Source organism: Diceros bicornis, chromosome 23 (assembly GCF_020826845.1).
Source record: "Diceros bicornis minor isolate mBicDic1 chromosome 23, mDicBic1.mat.cur, whole genome shotgun sequence".
Lineage (NCBI taxonomy): Eukaryota > Metazoa > Chordata > Mammalia > Perissodactyla > Rhinocerotidae > Diceros > Diceros bicornis.
The window spans coordinates 37,166,618-37,185,941 of record NC_080762.1 but is presented as its reverse complement, the minus strand read 5'-3'; positions in this window follow the sequence as shown (position 1 = coordinate 37,185,941).

Genomic DNA, 19,324 nt, shown 5'->3' with positions numbered 1-19,324 from the left:
TTTATACTGATTAGTAAACCATCTAGTTCTAACCAGAGATAAAGAGAGTTGATTTGCTGGTAGCTGCTGCCTTTGGAGTCTTGAATGAAGGCTTTAAATGAAGTCTTTCAAATTCTGATTAATCTTTCACCTACCCGCCAACCCCAGGTTAACCACTCTGGGGGCATATATAAATCAAACGCAGCATCTATACTGAAATATTTTAAAATAAATTAAAGCAATGTAATATATTTGCTAGATCATTTTACATGTAACTCTTTGCATCCTGGAGATATTTACCTACTTTCCCTGTCCCTCAGGGGATATTAATAGTAATTTCCTTACAGGGTTGATGTGAGTTTATTTAAATAAGTTAATACCTATTAAGCACTTAGAACAGTGTCTGGCCTGTATTTAGGGTTCAACAAATTTTGGCAGCAGCTGCTACTACTACTGTTATGGCTATTGCCATTTTATAATTATTAATACTTATTGAGAATATAAGCAGTTTTTTAAAAAATTCCTTGGGTTCTGGGTTGTAGTTCTTTTGGACATTATTTTCCTCTGAGTTTTCAGGATACTGTTCTCCTTTTTCTTGCATCACTTAATTCTTTCTTGGTTCCTATGTTCATTTTTCCCTTTTACCCAGTCATAAATAAAAGAAATCTCCCTAGAGAGAATGGCCAGGGTATGTGGATTACCAGCAGGTTCCATGCAAATTCCCCTTCAACGGCTCAGGCCAACTAGGGAACTAGTCCCCAGAAGACTAGGGACTCCCTAGGAAATCAAATTTTCCCTCTCAGGCTCAAGTAAGAGTGTGGGTTGGCATACACTGTTCTTTACCTGATTTCCGATTCCTCTGAAGCAATGAACAAATATCAATTTCCCTTATAGGTGTGAGACCAGGTTTTAAGCCTCCAGAACAGAAGCTCCCAACTCATGGTCCCTAGCTTAGATTTAGATGTCAGAAGTAATTGTTTGTCCTACATAGTGCTTTTGTTGTTGTTGCTGTTGTTTTGTTTGTTATAATTTAAATCAACATTTAAAAATTGGGACACCTTCTATTAAAACTCACATTTCAGGTTTCTCTTGAAAGATCAGACCAGGCAACAAACGAAAAAACTTGTGTACAGCCAAAGAGCAGCTGCCCCCTTTCAGAGGATATGTGCTCTCCAGTTGGTCCCAGGGCTTCCACCACTCCTGAACTCCCCAACATAAGGTCAAGTGGCTCTTGCCATTTACATCTGTGGCTCTGTTCTTTCATTTCTTCTAGTATAGATGTATTTCCTATACTCAACCAATCTGCATCTGTACTCATGTTCTCCGTCTTCCTTAATGCTAAAATGGATAAAATGCCAGGCTTCTGTCTATGGTCAACCCTCCACTTGTGTTCTGAATTCCATTCTCTTTTGGCATACTCAAAGATTTTGCATCTTTTGCACTATCGGTCTTTCCCTCTCAACTGGTTTATTCTTTTCAGCATGCAAGCATGCAGTAATATCTTCCATCTTTAAACTTCTCCATTGTTTTCACATCCCACATCAAACTGCTGCCTCATTTCTCTTTCATAGCAAAATTCCAACTAGTTGATGAATGAGTTGTCTCTCTTCCTTCTCTTCTTATTTCTTTTCAAAGCCACTTCAATCAGGCTTTTATTCCCTCTACTCCACTGAAACCTCTCTCAAAGTCACCGATAACTTCCGTCTTGCTAAATCCAAAAATCAACTCTTTGTTGTTATCTTAACTAGACATCTCATCAGCATTTGACAAGTTATTCAATAATCCTGGCTGGAAATACTTTCTTCTGTTGGTTTCCATGACATCACACTTGCATGTTTTTTCTCCTCATTGACCCTCTTCAGGCACTTTGAAGGTTTCTCCTCATCTTATCTGCATCCTACTGCTTAATTTCCCATCCATATTTAATGTCCTACATCTCATTCCTCATATCTCTTCTCTTCTCTCACGCTGTAAGCTTTAAATATTCCTCTATACAGTTATGCGTCGCTTAACAACAGGAATGCATTCTGAGAAATGTGTCGTTAGGCGATTTCATCATTGTGCAAACATCATAGAGTGTACTTACACAAACCAAGATGGCATAGCCTACCACACCTCTAGGCTATATGGTACTAATCTTATGGGACCACCATCGTATATGCGGTCTGTCGTGGACCAAAGTGTCAATATGCAGCACATGACTGTATACTGATGACACTCAGAATTCTCCAGCCTCAAACATTACCCCAGAACTCTGCCCTCATATGACCGAGACCAATTCAGCCTCTCCACTTGAATAAAGATTAGGCTCTCAAGCATACATGTCTGAATCCTAAGTCTTGAATTTATTCTTCAGATCCACTCTTGCCTCAGCTTTCCTTATCTCAGTAGAAGGAACCACAATTATCCAGGTGTTCACTCTTGACTCTTCTCTTTTCCTCATACCTGATATATAATCTCTCAACAAGTCTACTGACACTCCTTTCAAGATATTTGTCTGAACCTGACCACATCTCACTATGGATCATCACTAAAACTCTAGTAAAGACTACTATCCTCTTTCACTTAGACTACAGCGATAATTGTTACCTAAAAAGTCTCCCTGCTTCTACTCTCATCTTCGTAGTCAGTTCTCCACCATAGTGACTTTTATAAAATTTAAACTATATTATGTTATGCCCCTTGCTTAAAACCATCAGGTGACTTCCCATCACTAGTTTGATCAACTCATCTTAGTTTACCTGGGGCTTTCCTGGATTTAACATGGAAGTCCCATGTCCCAGGAACTCCCTCACTCCTGGGCAAACTGAGTTAGTTGGTCACCTTACCTAACATGTACAGAATAAAATAAAATCAGATAAAATAAAAATCTCTACCATTCAGCAGGTCAACTACTTAATCTTACACCTCCCATTCTTTTGGACATCATCTCCTATCACTCTTTCCCTTCTAACTCTAGTCTAGCCATCTGGGCCTTCTGCTGCTACTCAAACATATCAAGCTTGTTCCTGCCTTAAATGTTTATTGAATAATTGAATGGGCCTAACACAAAGTAGGAAAGCAAAAGACAATCATGATGGTGACATGTTTTAAGAAAATTCTAGGTATACATTTCTTTGTGGAGATGAGAATCATTTCTATTTATTTAATATAGAAACATCTATATGCTTTGCTCATTTATATCACCAGTCTGGTCCCAATAGCATTTGAGCTTTTAGCTCTTGCACTAAGCCGTGCTAAAAAGCTCAGGCCATGGAGATTTATTCCATCAGATTGATTAAGTTCAAGAAGATAGGAGGCCTAAGCTGTTCCTGGCATCCATTTATTAAGCAGTTGATGGAAGCTCTTAATGGGCCAAGAGAGTATAGTTAGAAAGAGAATCAGGATTTTTGTCAAGAAACATGGATCCTAGTCTTCGCTTTGCCACAATCTAATTATATGATCTTCAAGGAGTCACTTACTCTCAGGTGTTAGGTTTTAGGAATTTTGTTTGGTTGGTTGGTTGGTTGTTGTGGTTTAATCTGAAATGTGCAAGTTGGGTCATAAAGTTGTCTCCTCAGATTCTTCCAGCTCTACAACTTTTACATGATTGATTCTCTGTTGCTTTTCCCCATGTGCCATGCATTCATATTTTTCAGACACAACAGTAATAAATGCACAGTATATGTGAAACTAATCTATTATGGATGCCACAAATCAGAGACAAACAATGCTGGCTACATGGTGCCTCTCTCCCCAAGCCTAGGCAGTATTTTTTGCATGATTTTTAGAGAGGTTATTCAGTGAGATGCAGACTAGTTACAATTATTCATGTCGTCAAGCTTTTAGCACTTCCTTGGGGCTCTGTTTCCCTGTCGCTGTTGAGCAATTTTTTGGATGGTAGGATGAAGGTGCCTTTGCTCAAATTCCTCTTATTTCTTCTCATTATTCCTTTTTAGATCAGACAGCATTCTCCTTCCCATCTTGGTGCTTACAGTCTTCAAAGATTCTGTAGTAATGTGCCATGCCCTAGTAGCTTTCTAAGCTAATTTCAACCCCGTGGAGCTTCGTGGAAATTCTGTTGCTTACATTTTTCCAGAGAGCTGCAATACAAATCAGGTTATTAATATTTCAAATCCAGCTTCATGATACCATATTTAAAATTCTATTTTTGATTTAAATAGAATAACTTCCCTCACATATTGATTTCTAAATGGCAAAAATTCTAAGGAAACTGAAAAGTCATATCTCCTGCTGTGTCATTTTCACTGCAGAATGGAAAGGATTGTTACCTAGCTAGTACATAGTTGATGTTTCAGAAAACCTACCCCCACTTACATTTTCCTTTTGTTTCTATTTCACATTATGCATACTCTCCTAATTTCCCCTTAACTATGAATCTTGCTTATTTTGATGCTCCCTGAAATATAATTTTCCTTGCTATTTAATGTTAATACGTTACTCTCTCCTCCTAGGTATTTAGCTCTCCATTTCCTAAGGTATTTCATTGCATTTTACTAGTTTTATAAACTCTGCCCATTAATTTGTATGAAACTCTTTCTTGATAGTTGTCTGTTATCAGTAAACTTTATGAGTTTATGTCTTACCTGGTTTTTGGGGGGTTTTTTTTCGGTGAGGAAGATTGACCCTGAGCTAACATCTGTTGTCAATCCTCCTCTTTTTGCTTGAGGAAGATTGTCGCCAAGCTAACATCTGTGCCAATCTTCCTCTACTTTATATATGGGACGCTGCCGAAGCATGGCTTGATGAGCGGTGCGTAGGTCTGCCCCTGGGATCCAAACCCACAGACCCCAGGCTGCCGAAGTAGAGTGTACGAACTTAACCACTACACCCCTGGCCCCAATGTGTCTTACCTGTTTTGCTTTTCGGGAAGATACTTAATAGTTCTCAGTATCACTGCAGCATCTTTCATTTTATAACTCACTGTGTTTTTAAAATTACCGTTTTTATATACTAGCTGTTGGGAATAATTAAATGGTAGTGCACATTTTGCAAATATCTAGAAACTGAGATTATAACCAACTATACGTATCAATTGAAAGTAAATTCTTCTCCTTCCTTGGAATGGGTAATCTGGTTACAGCATGGGCTACCTATGAGTATCTAATGGGCTTCCTTTGTTGTTGGGTGGTAGGGATCTTCAGATAGACTTATGTTCCTGTCAGCCTCCTCTCATGCCAGAGGTGGTTTGAGTGTACCTGGGACATGATAGAACTTAATAAATTTTAATTTCCCATCTATTCTGAGCAGAGACTGAAATGCATCTGCCTCCTAGAACTGACTCTTTTTGGTAGAACTATAAAAAGCATATGCAACTTAATAGGTCATAGGATAAAGGCAAAATTCTCATACTATGCCATTGTGTGTGATTATCTGTGACGCTCATTCTGTCTGCCTTCACTCTAGTGAGGGAAGAAATATGTACACAAATGATTAAAATCCAGCTGGGGAGCTGGTTCTAAAGGTATGAGCGAAGTGCAGTGAAATCACTAGAGATGAAATCATAAATTGTGCCGTGGAAATTCAATATTTACAAAAGAAGTAAAGATTCAAGCACTGTAGTTTGCATTCTAGAAGGAGAACAGTGTGAGTAAAGTCAATTCTGAACAACTGAAGCATAAGATCTGAGTAAAGTCAAGGATGGTTAGTAGCAAGAAAATGAAAGTCTCTTAAGTTAATGCAAGTGAACTATAGTATTTTAATTATATATATGCTGTTGATTCCAAGGAAAATCTAAACATCTAGAACACAAAAAGTGTGGCCACAGGACCTCTGTAATTTATAACTGAACTGTTTTTCCATATATTTCTTATTTTCCACTCTACTGCCAATTAATTCAGTTTCTCATCACCCCAATTCCAAATTCCCAAGTAAATAATCTAATTAACTCAGTCTGAGAGAAATGACCCTCTCCTTAATTCCTTCAGCTGTTGAGGGTCCAGGAAATGGTGCTATGCTATGTTGTTGAAGACGACTAGAGTGAGAGCATTTTCTTTGAAAATGAAATGCTTTCAGGACATGTATGATAGGCTGAGGAGCTCCTTAGAAGGAGGGTAGTGACAGATGATGAGACTGGAAATTTAGCTATGGGTAAAAATATGGCAGACTGTTATTCCAGTCACTTTTGCTGTGTAACAAGTCACTCTAAACTTAGTGGTGTGAAACGACAATCATTTTTTATGCTCACATACACTATGAGTTAGGAATTCGGGTAGGGCACTTTAGGGACAGCTTGTTCCTATCACATGATGTCTTCCCCCACAGCTGGGAAAACTCATGGCTGAGAATGACCTGATGGCTGGGGGCTGGAATCATCTGAGGACTTCTTCACTCACATGACTTGTGACTGATGCTAGCTGTGGTCTGGGACCTCAGGTGTGACTACCAGTCACAACATGTACACACGGCCTTTCCATGTGGCTGCTTGGGTCTTCTTACTTGCTATTTTGATGAAAAAAGATTTAAAGCAAAATAAAAACTTGAGAAAACCTTTAAAACATTCAATATACAGGAAAGAGAAAAAGTTATTATGCAAAATCTTTTAAAGTTCTTAAAAATTAGTGAGAAAGTGATAAACACCAAATAGAAACTAAAGTGCATTAAGTAGGTATTACAAATACCTACTAAGTGCATGAAAAAGTATCCAACTTCCCTGCCATGTAAAGAAATGAAAGTAAAATAAAAAATAAGATAGCTTTTTTTTTACCCATCAGATTGGCAAAGATGAAAAATTGGAAGATATTTCCAGTTATCAAGAATGTGCGGGAAAGGAAACTCAGATTACTGTTAGTGAGAGGACGAACTTATATGTTTTGGACAGTCTAGAAAATGTATTACAATTAAATTGTGCATAATCTTCAGCATAGCGTTTTAAATCTAAAAATTTACCCTTAGGAAATTCTCAAACAAGTACAAAGATGTGTATAAAAAGTCATTGAAAATAGCATGGTTTATAATATTGAAAAATTACAAACAACCTACCCTTCTAAAAATTAAGAAATTGGTTAAGTGGAATAGAAAATTGTTATACATGCAGTCATTAAAATAATTGTGTAGATTTATTTTAATTGACATAATAAGATGACTAAGATATGACAGTGATGGAGGGAGAAAATCAGCTTACAAAATATCATGAGCTGATTTTTATTAAATTGTTCAAAGAAAGATATATGTATGTTTAAATGAACAAAAAACCAAAAGGCAGGAAAAAAAGCCTTAACCAAGAAATCCATGTTTGAGAAAATGACTTAGTCATTTATTCATTTATTGAATAAATATTGAGTGCTTGCTTTGTTACCGATATTTTTCTAGGTACTGGAAATATGGCAATGAAAAAAGCAGACAGAGCCACAACTTGAAAAGCAGAGCGTGGGTGTGCCCACGCAGTTTCTTACCCTCTCCAACCCCCTAAGGATGTTGAGTATCACTAGACATGATTTTAGCTCTTTGATGGGGATTCAGAGAATGGACAGAGGAGGAAATGGGGAGGGCTTAAAGTATGGTAGATAAACCCACTTCCATCCTGAAGAACTAGGAGCACAAGGTGTTGGTTATAGGGCTAATAGTTTCTGAGACTCAATGGAATTTTTTTCATGGTTTTGAAAAGAGAGGTATGTAAAAAAGCTGAGGTTTGTGTTAGCAGAAAATGGAAGAGGAATAAAAAAGGGTTTTAAGAAGGAGTGTTGGTAACTGTGTGCCTTTCAAGATGTTTAATAAATACAAGTAAAAGATTTATATTCTTTTCAGATTATTCCGGGTTCTCCTGTCTGGTGTATAAGCACTAGAATACACAAGGACTGGGGAGTGCACAGCTGGGGAACTTCAACCTAATCAGGGAGTCAGAAGACACCTCACTGAGATTGTGGTGTCAAAATTCAGATTTAAAGATGAGTACCCAGAAGCAGGCAGAGATCCCAGAGAAAAGGATCAGCATTTTAAAAGCCTGCAGAAAAAGTCTGTAAAGTACCTTAAATCAAGTAAAATAAATCTAGTCTACTGAAGCATTCAGAGATATACCAACAACTTCTAGTTGAAGGAAACTATGGTTTAGGAAGTGGACAGGACATAATATGTAATTTAGAGTCCTGGATTTTAGCACAGCAAAAGGATTAGACTTGAGGCCTTAAACCCAAGCCTAGAAAGAGACCTGGAACTTAGCTTTCTAGAAAAAAAAAAAATGCTTAGAGCTAGACAAGAATTTTTCCATCCTTGCATAGGGACGCAGTGGAGAGATATTCTGTGTTCATGGACTGGAGGACTCAATATTATTAAGATGTCAGTTCTTCCAACTTGACCTATAGATCCCATTCAAAATCCAGCAAGACATTTTGTAGATATCAACAAACCAATTCTAAAGTTTATATAGAAAGGCAGAGACCTAGAATAGCTAACACAACACTGAGGAAGCAGAAAAAAATTGTAGAACTCACACTTCGCTATTTCAAGATTTACTATAAACCTACAGTAAATTTTAGCTAAAGAACAGACACATACATCAATGGAATAGAATAGAGAGATAAGAAATCAATCTACAAATATAGTAAATTGATTTTCAACAAAGGTGCAAAGGCAATTCAATGGAGAAAGGATAGCCTTTTCGACAAATAATGCTGGCTTTTCAACAAATAGTGCTGGAACATTTGGGTGTCCATATGCAAAAGAGTGAACCTAGACACAGACCTTTTACTTTTCACAAAAATTAACTCAAAATAGATCCTAGATCTAAATGTAAAATGTAAAACTATAAAATTTCTTACAGAAAACAAGAGAAAATCTACGTGACCTTGTGTTTGGTGATGAATTTTTGGATACAACTTTAAAAGCATGACCTGTGAAAGAAAAAATTGACAAATTGGACTTAAATAAAATTCAAAACTTCTATTGCATCAAAGGACACAAAAAACAAAGTGAAAAGGCAAGCCATGCAATGGAAGAAAAAATTTGCAAATTATATATTTGATAAGGGGTTCTATCCAGAATATATAAAGAATTCCTATAATTCAACAACCAAAAAACAAAAAACCCAATTTAAAAATACACAAAGGAGTTGAACAGACATTTCTCCAAAGAAGATACACATGTAACCAGCAAGCAGATGAAAAGATGCTCAACATCACTAAAGGGAAATGCAAATCAAAACCCCACAATGAGATACCACCTCACATCCATTAGGATGGCTACTATATATTTAAAAAATAAAAACATGCTGGCCCCTTCGTGTAGGGGTTAAGTTTAGCATGCTCTGCTTCAGTGGCGCAGGTTCACGGGTTCGGATCCCAGGAAGGGACATACACCACTCGTCAGCCATGCCGTGGTGGCAACCCACATACAAAATAAAGGAAGATTGGCACAGATGTTAGCTCATGACTAATTTTCCTCAAGCAAAAAAAGAGGAAAATTGGCAACAGATGTTAGCTTAGAGTAAATCTTCCTCAGTAAAAATAAAACAAAAACAGGGGCCGGCCCGGTGGTGCAAGCGGTTAAGTGCGCGCGCTCCACTGCGGCGGCCCGGGGTTCGCTGGTTCGGATCCCGGGCGCGCACTGACGCACTGCTTGGTAAGCCATGCTGTGGCGGCGTCCCATATAAAGTGGAGGAAGATGGGCACCGATGTTAGCCCAGGGCCGTCTTCCTCAGCAAAAAAGGAGGAGGATTGGCGGATGTTAGCTCAGGGCTGATCTCCTCACAAAAAAATAAAAAAATAAAAAAAAATAAAACAAAAACAAAAACAGAAAATAACAAGTGTTAGTGAAGATGTGAAGAAATTGGAACGTGTGCACAGCTGATGGGAATGTAAAATGGTGCAGCCTCTATGGAAAACAGTATGGAATTTCCTCATAAAATTAAAAATAGAATTACCATATGATCCAGCAATTCCACTTCTAGGTATATACCTAAGAGAATTCAAAGCAGGGACTCAAAGAGGTATTTATTCACATATGTCCATAGCAGCATTATTTACAGTAGCTAAAAAATGGAAGCAACTCAAGTGTCCATCAATAGACGAATGAACAAAATGCGGTATATACATACAATAAAATATGATTCAGCCTTAAAAAGGAAAGAAATTCTGACACATAGGACAACATAGATGAATCTTGAGGACATTATATTAGGTGAAATAAGCCAGTCACACAGGGACAAGTACTTTGTGATTCCGCTTATGTGCAGTATGGAGAGTAGTCAGATTCATACAGACAGAAAGTAGTTCTGTCTAGAACTACTTTCTGTCTGTATGTAGGTGGTTGCCAAGGGCTGGGGAAAGAGGGGAATGAGAAGTATGGTTTAACGGGTACAGAGTTTCAGTTTTACAAGATGAAATAGTTCTGAAGGTGGATGGTGGTGATGGTTGTACAGCAATGTGAACGTACTTATTGCCACTGAACTGTAGACTTAAAAATGATTATAATAAATTTTATGTCATGTGTATTTTACCACAATTAAAAATAATTTTAAAAATTAAGAACTTCTGTTCTGTGAAAGACATTGTTATGTGAATAAAAAGATAAGCCACAGACTCAGAGAAAATATTTGCAAAACACATATCTGGTAAAGGACTTGTATCCAAAGGATTCTTAAAACTCAACAATAAGAAAATAAACAACCCAACTTTTAAAAGGGCAAAAGATATGAACAGACACCTCACCAAAAAAGATATATAGATGGCAAATACGCATATTAAAAGATTCTCAATGTCATATGTCATTAAGGAAATGCAAAGTAAAACAACAATGAGATATCACTACATACTATTAGAAGGGCTAAAATCCAAAAACCTTGATATTCCAGTTGCTGGCAAGGATGTGGAGCAATAGGAACTGTTATTCATTGCTGGTGGGAATGCAAAATGCTACAGCCACTTTGGAAACAGTTTGGAGGTTTCTCACAAAGCTGAACGGAATCTTACCACATGATCCAGCAACCGCTCTCCTATGTATTTACCCAACTGATTTGAAAACTAAGTCCATGTAGGGACTACAAAAACTCCAAACTAATTTGAAGACAGATACCCTGCTTGAGCCACAAGTAGAAGGAATTGTCCTCAACAAAACAGAACCCAAGCTTTGATCTTGCATGCAGATGAGACTCAAATGCACAATATCCATGAGGTGCAGAAACCTTGAACAAGGAACTAGTATAAAACATAGACCCAAACTGATGACCCAATAGTATCCTGGTAACATTGAAATTGCAACATAGAGACTCTTGCAAAATCCAAGGAATGTCCAGGCCTTTTAGAGAAAAAACTCCCACTGGCAACAAACTCAGGAAAAGCCATAATGGATAATTCATACCAAGGAAACAGAGATCGGAAAGAGGTTTTAAAATAAGTATGTTTAAAATATTCAGAGATCAAGGAAGCAAGAGAATCCACAAAGAACAAAGAATTTATGAAGGAAAAAAACTTAGATGTATTTGAAAAGGGACCAAATGGAAATTCAAAAAATGAAAATAGTCATTGAAATTACAAAAAGAAAACTTAACAGATAAGTTAAACAGCAGGCTACTAAGATATCAAACCAGATGAGAACTGAATATGTCTGCTACACTAATCCAGCACAAGAGATGACTGTTTGAATAGGGCAATGGTAATGAGAGTAGAAAGAAGGGGAGAAATTTAAGGAGTATTTAAAAGGGAGAATCCACAAGATTTGGTGAAGAATACGTAAGCCTCTGAAAAAATTCATACCTGACTTAGAAGAGAAGCATTATGGCTATGGGTTGAGCTGATGCAGTAGCTTCTTCACAATGCCTGGCCTGTGGTAAGCACTCAGTTGATGCTGTGTTGTTGTCATTTTGTTATTATTATCATTAAAGTTGACCAGCAATGGTTGAAAAGCAAAGAAGTAGGTGGTGAGCCTCCTGACATGTTAGGGAATATGGAGCCTATCTTTTGTTACATTCCATTGTCAAAATATTTCCCAGGACAGCTTGGCACTACAGAGCTGCTCTGTTTCAGTCACATTACAAAAACATACTGGTAGAAATATAAAATAAACCAGATAGCTCAGAAAACATACATCATTGTATGCACTAATGTACTAAATGACTAAGGAAGCAACGCAAATCAGCATTGGAGAGACTGGACTATTAATCAATGATGCTGGCGCAGCAGGAGCGGCAAAGAGCAGCAACATACTATTATCACCTCACGATGATGATGCAATTACAAAAATTCTAAAAATACATGGAAAAAATTTGTGTCAAAATTAAAGAGACACCGTTTTAAAGATTTCTTTTAAAAAATATGCAGATGTGATATTAGTGGATAAATTCTCATCAAAATAAGAAATAACTTTTATAGGATTATGCAGTACCCAACATTGTCCGGTAAAATAAGCATACTCTTGCATTGCTGCTGGAAGAATAATATACGTAGCTTTAAAACACTGTTGGCACGTTTTAAGAGCCCTATGAATATTTGTGATTTTTAATGTACTAATATAACTCCCAAGAATTTATCCCTATAAAATTGTAGAAATGAAGAAATATGTGCATTGCAGTGTTGTTTATAATAGCAAAAATATTGGACACAACCTATGTAGTTAATCAAAAGATAGTAGTTGTAATACATGGTATGCTTATATTGGAATATTATATGGTCATAAAAATTCTCTTAATAAGCAATTTTTAATAACCGATGTGCTGACTATTCTTCATTTGCTCCCCACTCTGCCAGATCCATTCTCTTTCATTTCCTTCCCTGATCTGTCCTCTGAGAGGTCATGTACTACAGACCGCATCATATAGATTCTTTGCCACTTCAGTTCCCATTGAGCTCCAGAAAGACATTATGTCTTTCTTTTGCCCCTTGAGCCCTATAGTTTCCTCTTGTTGCAAGACTGATGCCTTAACATCCTTTATTTGTTTCTTAATCCTAACAAATCCTAACCACACTTCTGTCTGGAGTTCCTTCATGAAAGTCTCTTCATTTAAACCTTCTTAGTAAATTTCATACCCAGACTGAGATGCATGTGTATGTCTTATGTCATAAAACTGCATTGTTTGCGTGATCTAACGTGAAAATATATAGAAAAACTTGTAAAGAAACATATAAACACGTGAAGAGCAATTGCTTCTGAGAAGTAAGAATAAGAAAAATCCTTTTCCTGCATGTGTTCTCTACTTTCTAAATTTTTTACAATAAACATGTAATTCATTTATGATAATGGAATAATTCTAAAAATTATATAAATTTATTTTAAACATATCCCTTCTTTTTAAAAGTGAATTAAGTTGCCTTTTTAATGACCTTCAATTGATATTCAATAGTTCAATGTTCTTTTATAGAAAGATTCCTAGTCCTATTGTCCATATTAAAATAAATATCTTGCCAGAAATTGTTTTACTTTTCACTTTTGACTGAAGTCTTTTTATTCTTGAAAGGGGAAGATGGAGATCCAATTTTGTCTCCGATTTTGGGGACAAGAACTTTAGTATATTGCCACTAAGGACTGCCATCATGGCACTAAATCATGGCGCTAAATATTGCTATTTTCACCACACATAATTGGGCAAACTTCCCTCCACTCTTAATTTTCCTTGCATTTACAGAGCTCTTTTAACGTACTTCTGGCATCTTTTTTTGGTGGTGTTAGTCACTTTTTTCCTAGGAAGATGGAGCGATTTTTCTGACTGAAAATGTAGGAAGAATAATGAGACATCTCCACCCTCCTGTTTTCTCTTGAAGCCAGCCTCCTGCAGAGACCAGTAGTCTTCCTTTGCCCTTTCGTGCTGGAAGGCACGCAGGAGCCTACTCTGGCGAGAGTGAGGAAAGGAGACCTGCCCAAGGCTAGCACTTTCTGAAAATGGATGAAGTCTCTCTAATTCTGGATCCAGGTAGCAGGCCCATTTGGCTAATGGACCTAGAGCCACAATCGGCATCCTGACCTTTAGCAATGATAAAGGTGATACTTGAGCTCACATAGTTACTCTTTTGTTTAATTTCGCAAATCATTTAGCACTTATTGGGGAAAAGGGATATTATTTGTTGGTGGCCTTCTCAGAAACTCCGGCAAGACCTGGTTCTTTTACAATCATAAGTATACATGTATAACTTTTACTTAGTAATAAAGCATTCGGGTTGGTTTAAGTTTTGCTCTATGTTGTCATAATTTTAGAAGCCAAAGGGCCTCACACCATTCTTAAACAGTCCATGGTAATCTCTTAGAGAATGAGGAAGGTCAAACAGCAAAGAAAGTAGAGCGGAGATCATTTGGGGAGCTGTACCTCCCACACATCAGGACTATGAAGGCAATTATGGAGCGTTATGTAGATGCTCCCTTCCCTCTTACCCTTGTAGCCCTGGAGTGCCAAAAAGGTTGGCAAAATAAGTATCTGGGACCTATGTTATTCTCCTTAAAACATTATTTTTTGCAGACTCAGTAATGCACCATTTAAGCCTTAGGCAATGAGGCCACCCTAATTTAGCACATATTTCTTCTAAATATCAAGATGGTAAATTAGAGGCACTGTTACCTTTTTAGTTCCCCATTTCTTAAGCATTAGTCATTCAAATAATTTTGAAATCTTTTATTAGTAATTCTATTAATTCCACTTGAATAGATCTTCATTTCATGAGCCACTGTACACCCTTATTTTCTTCTAAAATGAAATAATTTTAATGTAATAGTTTTGTATCAATTTATATTTTATTGTTATTATTAATGCTATATTTTAATGTTATATTCATTGTATGATCTGTTAATGAAAATCTGCTAAAGGTAAGACATTAATCCTTTTCCTTCATATTCCATGAAAAGCTGATATATTCTGTTGACAATTTGCTAAGAAGAAATCTTTTAGCATGGGACATGTATCACACCATGTGACAAAGCATGATCATTCTACTTGTCTGGGATGGATGAAAGATTGTTCATTAATTCTACAAAAATGTATCGAGTACTTACTATGTGTCAAGTACTGTGCTAGTTACTGGGGATACGTTGCCTCTGCCTTAACGCAGCCTAAAAGAAAAGATATACATGAATAGAGGAATCATACAAATAATTATATATAATTTGAAAAATACTATAAATAAAATGTATAATATGACCAGAGTTGGCAGAAAAATGTAGGAAAACTTGGTAGGTAGCTTAATGATTCCTCTGCCCTACAGTTAATAAAAATTTTCAGCCTCCAAAATTTACCTCTTACCTCTGAGTTGAATCACCACAGGAACTTACAATATTTAAAATGAACTTTCCGGGCCGGCCCCGTGGCTTAGCGGTTAAGTGCGTGCGCTCCGCTGCTGGTGGCCCGGGTTCGGATCCCGGGCGCGCACTAACGCACAGCTTGTCTGGCCATGCTGAGGCCGCGTCCCACATACAGCAACTAGAAGGATGTGCAGCTGTGACATACAACCATCTACTGGGGCTTTGGGGGGTAAAAAAAAAAAAAAAATGAACTTTCCTTAAAATTCATTCAAAGACAATTATATGGGGAAAATTTTTCAATGTTATAGGCATTGCCATCCAGAAATCAGGACACCTGACCTTCCTCCCTCACCCTCCCCAAACTCCATTGGGAAACTTAGGAAAGTAACTTTACCACTGTGGGCCCCAGTTGCTTTGCTTGCAAAATGAAGTTGTTCAGCCAGGTCATCTCAAGGACTACACCAATCTAAATAGTCTCTGATTCTATAACTTAAGAGAAATAACCCTCTATTACTACAGAGTAAGCTTGGACCTGTAGAGGTTACCTGTCATATAGAAGCTACAAGAATATTGATATTAAGTGAAAATATAGAACTGGATCGCTTTAGCACTTCAGTAAAATAAAATACAATTGTCTAGAATTGCTATATGAGGTAAAAACAGCAGTTTCTTTCTGTTTTGAATATAGAATCTGATTGTCTTGGGATACAGTTTCCCAAAGGTCCATCTGTTCCCAAACAGAAGCTGGTATGGGATATACTAAATAATGACTAGAAGCTAAATTAAATTGATTTATATATAAGTAGTAGCCACCTCAGAATGTTTTCCTTTTCCCCCAGAATAATGTAAGTCCACCTGCTATACATACTTGCGGAAACACTCCATTTCCTCCAAACACTAAGAACGTTGATAACTACTTGGTTAATAATGTCTTTCTTCTTCATGAAACACAATACCCTATTCACCGCTGCATTATTTAGCTTTTGCTGCCTTAACAAACAACCAAACTTAGCATCTTAGAACAACAAATCTGTTTTTTCTTCATGATGTGGTATCAACTACAGCTTGGCCCCACTGGACTCAGGTGGGCTTGGCTAAGCACACCTCCAAGCTGCTGGTTAGCTTCATATCTGCTCCCCATACTTCCCATTCTGGAACCAAGACTGAAGAAAGAGTGACTACATGGAGCGTGGTTTTACGGCAAATGGCAACAGTTTGACAAATGGCAACAAGACGAAGCAGAAACTCCTGATGGCTCTTAGGCCTCATTTAAGAATGATCACACTGTCTCTTTTGCCCACATTTCATTAGTCAAAGCAATCACATAGACAAGCCCCGAATCAGTGGAATGAAGACGTATACTCTGTCCACGCGGTGGGGGAGGGGAGGATGAATTGCTGAACAGTGATAAAGTCTACAACAGCTGCTCCCCACTCACCACATACCACAGTCCAGGGCACAGGTTTAATTTTTTTTTTAAGAAATTCATAAAATTTGATAACATGTCATTCATCCTCTCAAAATAGTCCATGTTCTCTTGTCTGTCTTTGAAATACAAAGGCTCTTTTGCCTTCATCTGCTAATAAGACCTTAATACCTTAATTTTCCCCAAATTCAGCATGGGCCAGGAAAGAGTTTACTATCATATCCCTAGTTCCAAGTTCAGTGGCTTTCACATAGCCAATGCTCAATAAATATTTTTTAGATGAATAAATGAATGAATCCATGAGGCAAATGTTTTATTCTTGTTTGTTTTAGGGGGTGTTGTTTTTGTACAAGCAATAAAGCTGAGGTTGGGATCTAGTAAGTGGTGAATCCTAGGGCATTCTAGCATAGCCTTCTATATAAATCAAGAAAGTAATTACTCTCTTTTGTGAACTATATTTAAATCTTACAGTACGCTGGTTGGAAATAGGTCTAGAAGCCAAATATACCCTAGTGAGATTATATGGGCACCACAGAAATGGTCTTATAGACCAGTAAATTTCAACCCTCATACTTTAAGGATGATTATCATTATCATAATATTTAATACTCACAATCTCATGGAGGTATTTACTTTGATGTATTAGCCTTTACTTTTCATTAAAAAATATCTTCCATGTACTTAATAGACTCAAACTTCTCTTTGATATACAAAACAATATAAGAAACAGTTTCTCTTGTTCAGGGTTTGTTATCTGGTTGAGTAGATATGCTATGCTCCAAAATAACTACAGCAATATCTCTGAGTACCAAATGAGTAAAACATAAAACTATAGGAATTCAGAGACAGGAGATAGATAAATTCCTACAAGTATGATTAGGAAAACCTCATGGAAGAAGTAGAATTTAATTGAACCTTAGAAAATGAGTAGGATTTTCATGACTGGATTAGAGAGAGAGGATATTTAAGGGAGAAAGAATATAATAAATAAAAAAGTAAAAGGTATAATCCAGAAATAGCAAAAAAGTCAGAGTAAAAGCTATATGTAGAAAAATTACTAGAGACAAGCCTGGAAAAATAGGTAGAGAACAGATCGTGGATGAAGATATAAAATGATGAACTGTGGAATGTCAATTCGATTTTGTAAGCATTGTAGAGCCATCAAAGTTCCTTACTAGAGAATGTATCATGCTGGAAGTGTATTTTCAGGACTAATAATTTGGCAATAATATAGACAATGGATTTGAGGAGGAGTATCATAGAGGCAATTTAGGAGAATTCCCATCATCAAGGTATGAGGTAATTACACCTAAATGAAGGTAGATGGCTATAGTGTGAGAAAGGACTATACAGTGAGTACAAATTCAGATGTTTTGGGGACTAAAACAAAATATGGCAAGGCCAGGATTTCACTCCTGGCCCCAGAATTCAGATCAGAGAAGACTGGGGTCTGGGTACTGAAAGAACATCGAGTGCAGTTTAGGCCTGGAATCTGAAAATGGAAACAAGGTCAAAGGCAAGGGTGAGTTACTCCAGAGATGGGCATGATTCCTAAAGTATACACAATCCAAGAGACACAGCTCAGGGGCAGGATACGAGTGTCATTAGCCAGGGTCCAAGCTGAATTGGGCATCTAGATTGTGGACTTTAGAAGAGAGAGGCCATAAATTCACTAAAAAAACGGAAACGGCTAATGTTGGACAGAATTTATTAAGTGAATAAATTGAACTGATGTTGACTCTTCTGCCCCCAAGCTAAGACAAATTTTTTTCACTGGGGAGTAAGAACAATTCAAAATTGTGTTTGTAGAAGAAATGGAGTGGTCATGTTTGCTGTTGCCACACAATACAGCCTGAATATAGACAATCCATGCACTTGAGAACAGGACTAGAAGCAGAAGGGACAAGATGATGACGATTCACTTCAGGGAGGTGAAACTTACATGGTCCATGTTGAAACTTAATTCACGAATTCCTATCAAGTGAAGGATAACTTGCATGATCTTTGACAGCCATTCAATTATTCTTCATCAAAGAAACGCATGTTCCATATTCTAAATTTGATTCAGATTATGCAAATTTGAGTTTTTCCATTCTTATTCTAGCAAATTTTTTCTGTAGTAAGATTTCTAACATGAATGAATGAATATGCCAATAAGCTTATATACACAGAGAAATAGAGAAAAGAATGTTGGGGGGGTGTAGAAAAGAGAAAGAGATCCTTTGTATTAGGTTAAACTAAATCATTAATTGAGATATAATAAAAGGACAATTTGCAAATATAAAGAAAATATATCTAAGATATATTTCCTTCTCAAAAGGATACTTCTAAAAATATTTTCATTGCTTATGGATTAGGATATTATCAAGTGATGAATTTTTTCATCCATGAGTGTGTTCATTTGTTGTATGATTCATGACTTCAATATACAGAGGCATGACTTCTATGTCACGGAGAGGTTTTTAGATGCATCACTGTGCCTTTGTTCCTTGAAAACTGTCAGCAGATACCGAAGAAAATAATCTATGCTCTACTTGCCTCTAAGTACCAGGATACCAAAAATAAGATTTCTTCTTGCTTGTAAACTGAGATTTTTCAGTGTGGGAGATCTACCAACACATGAGTTCAGTAGCAAGAGAAACCATTGATTATTAATTGACCACAGAACTACCAAAACAGCAAAATGTAACCGCGGCAGTAGGTTTCAAATATGTGGGCATCTACCAGATGTCTAATTCAACTAGAAGAGAGCAGTACATCTATAGT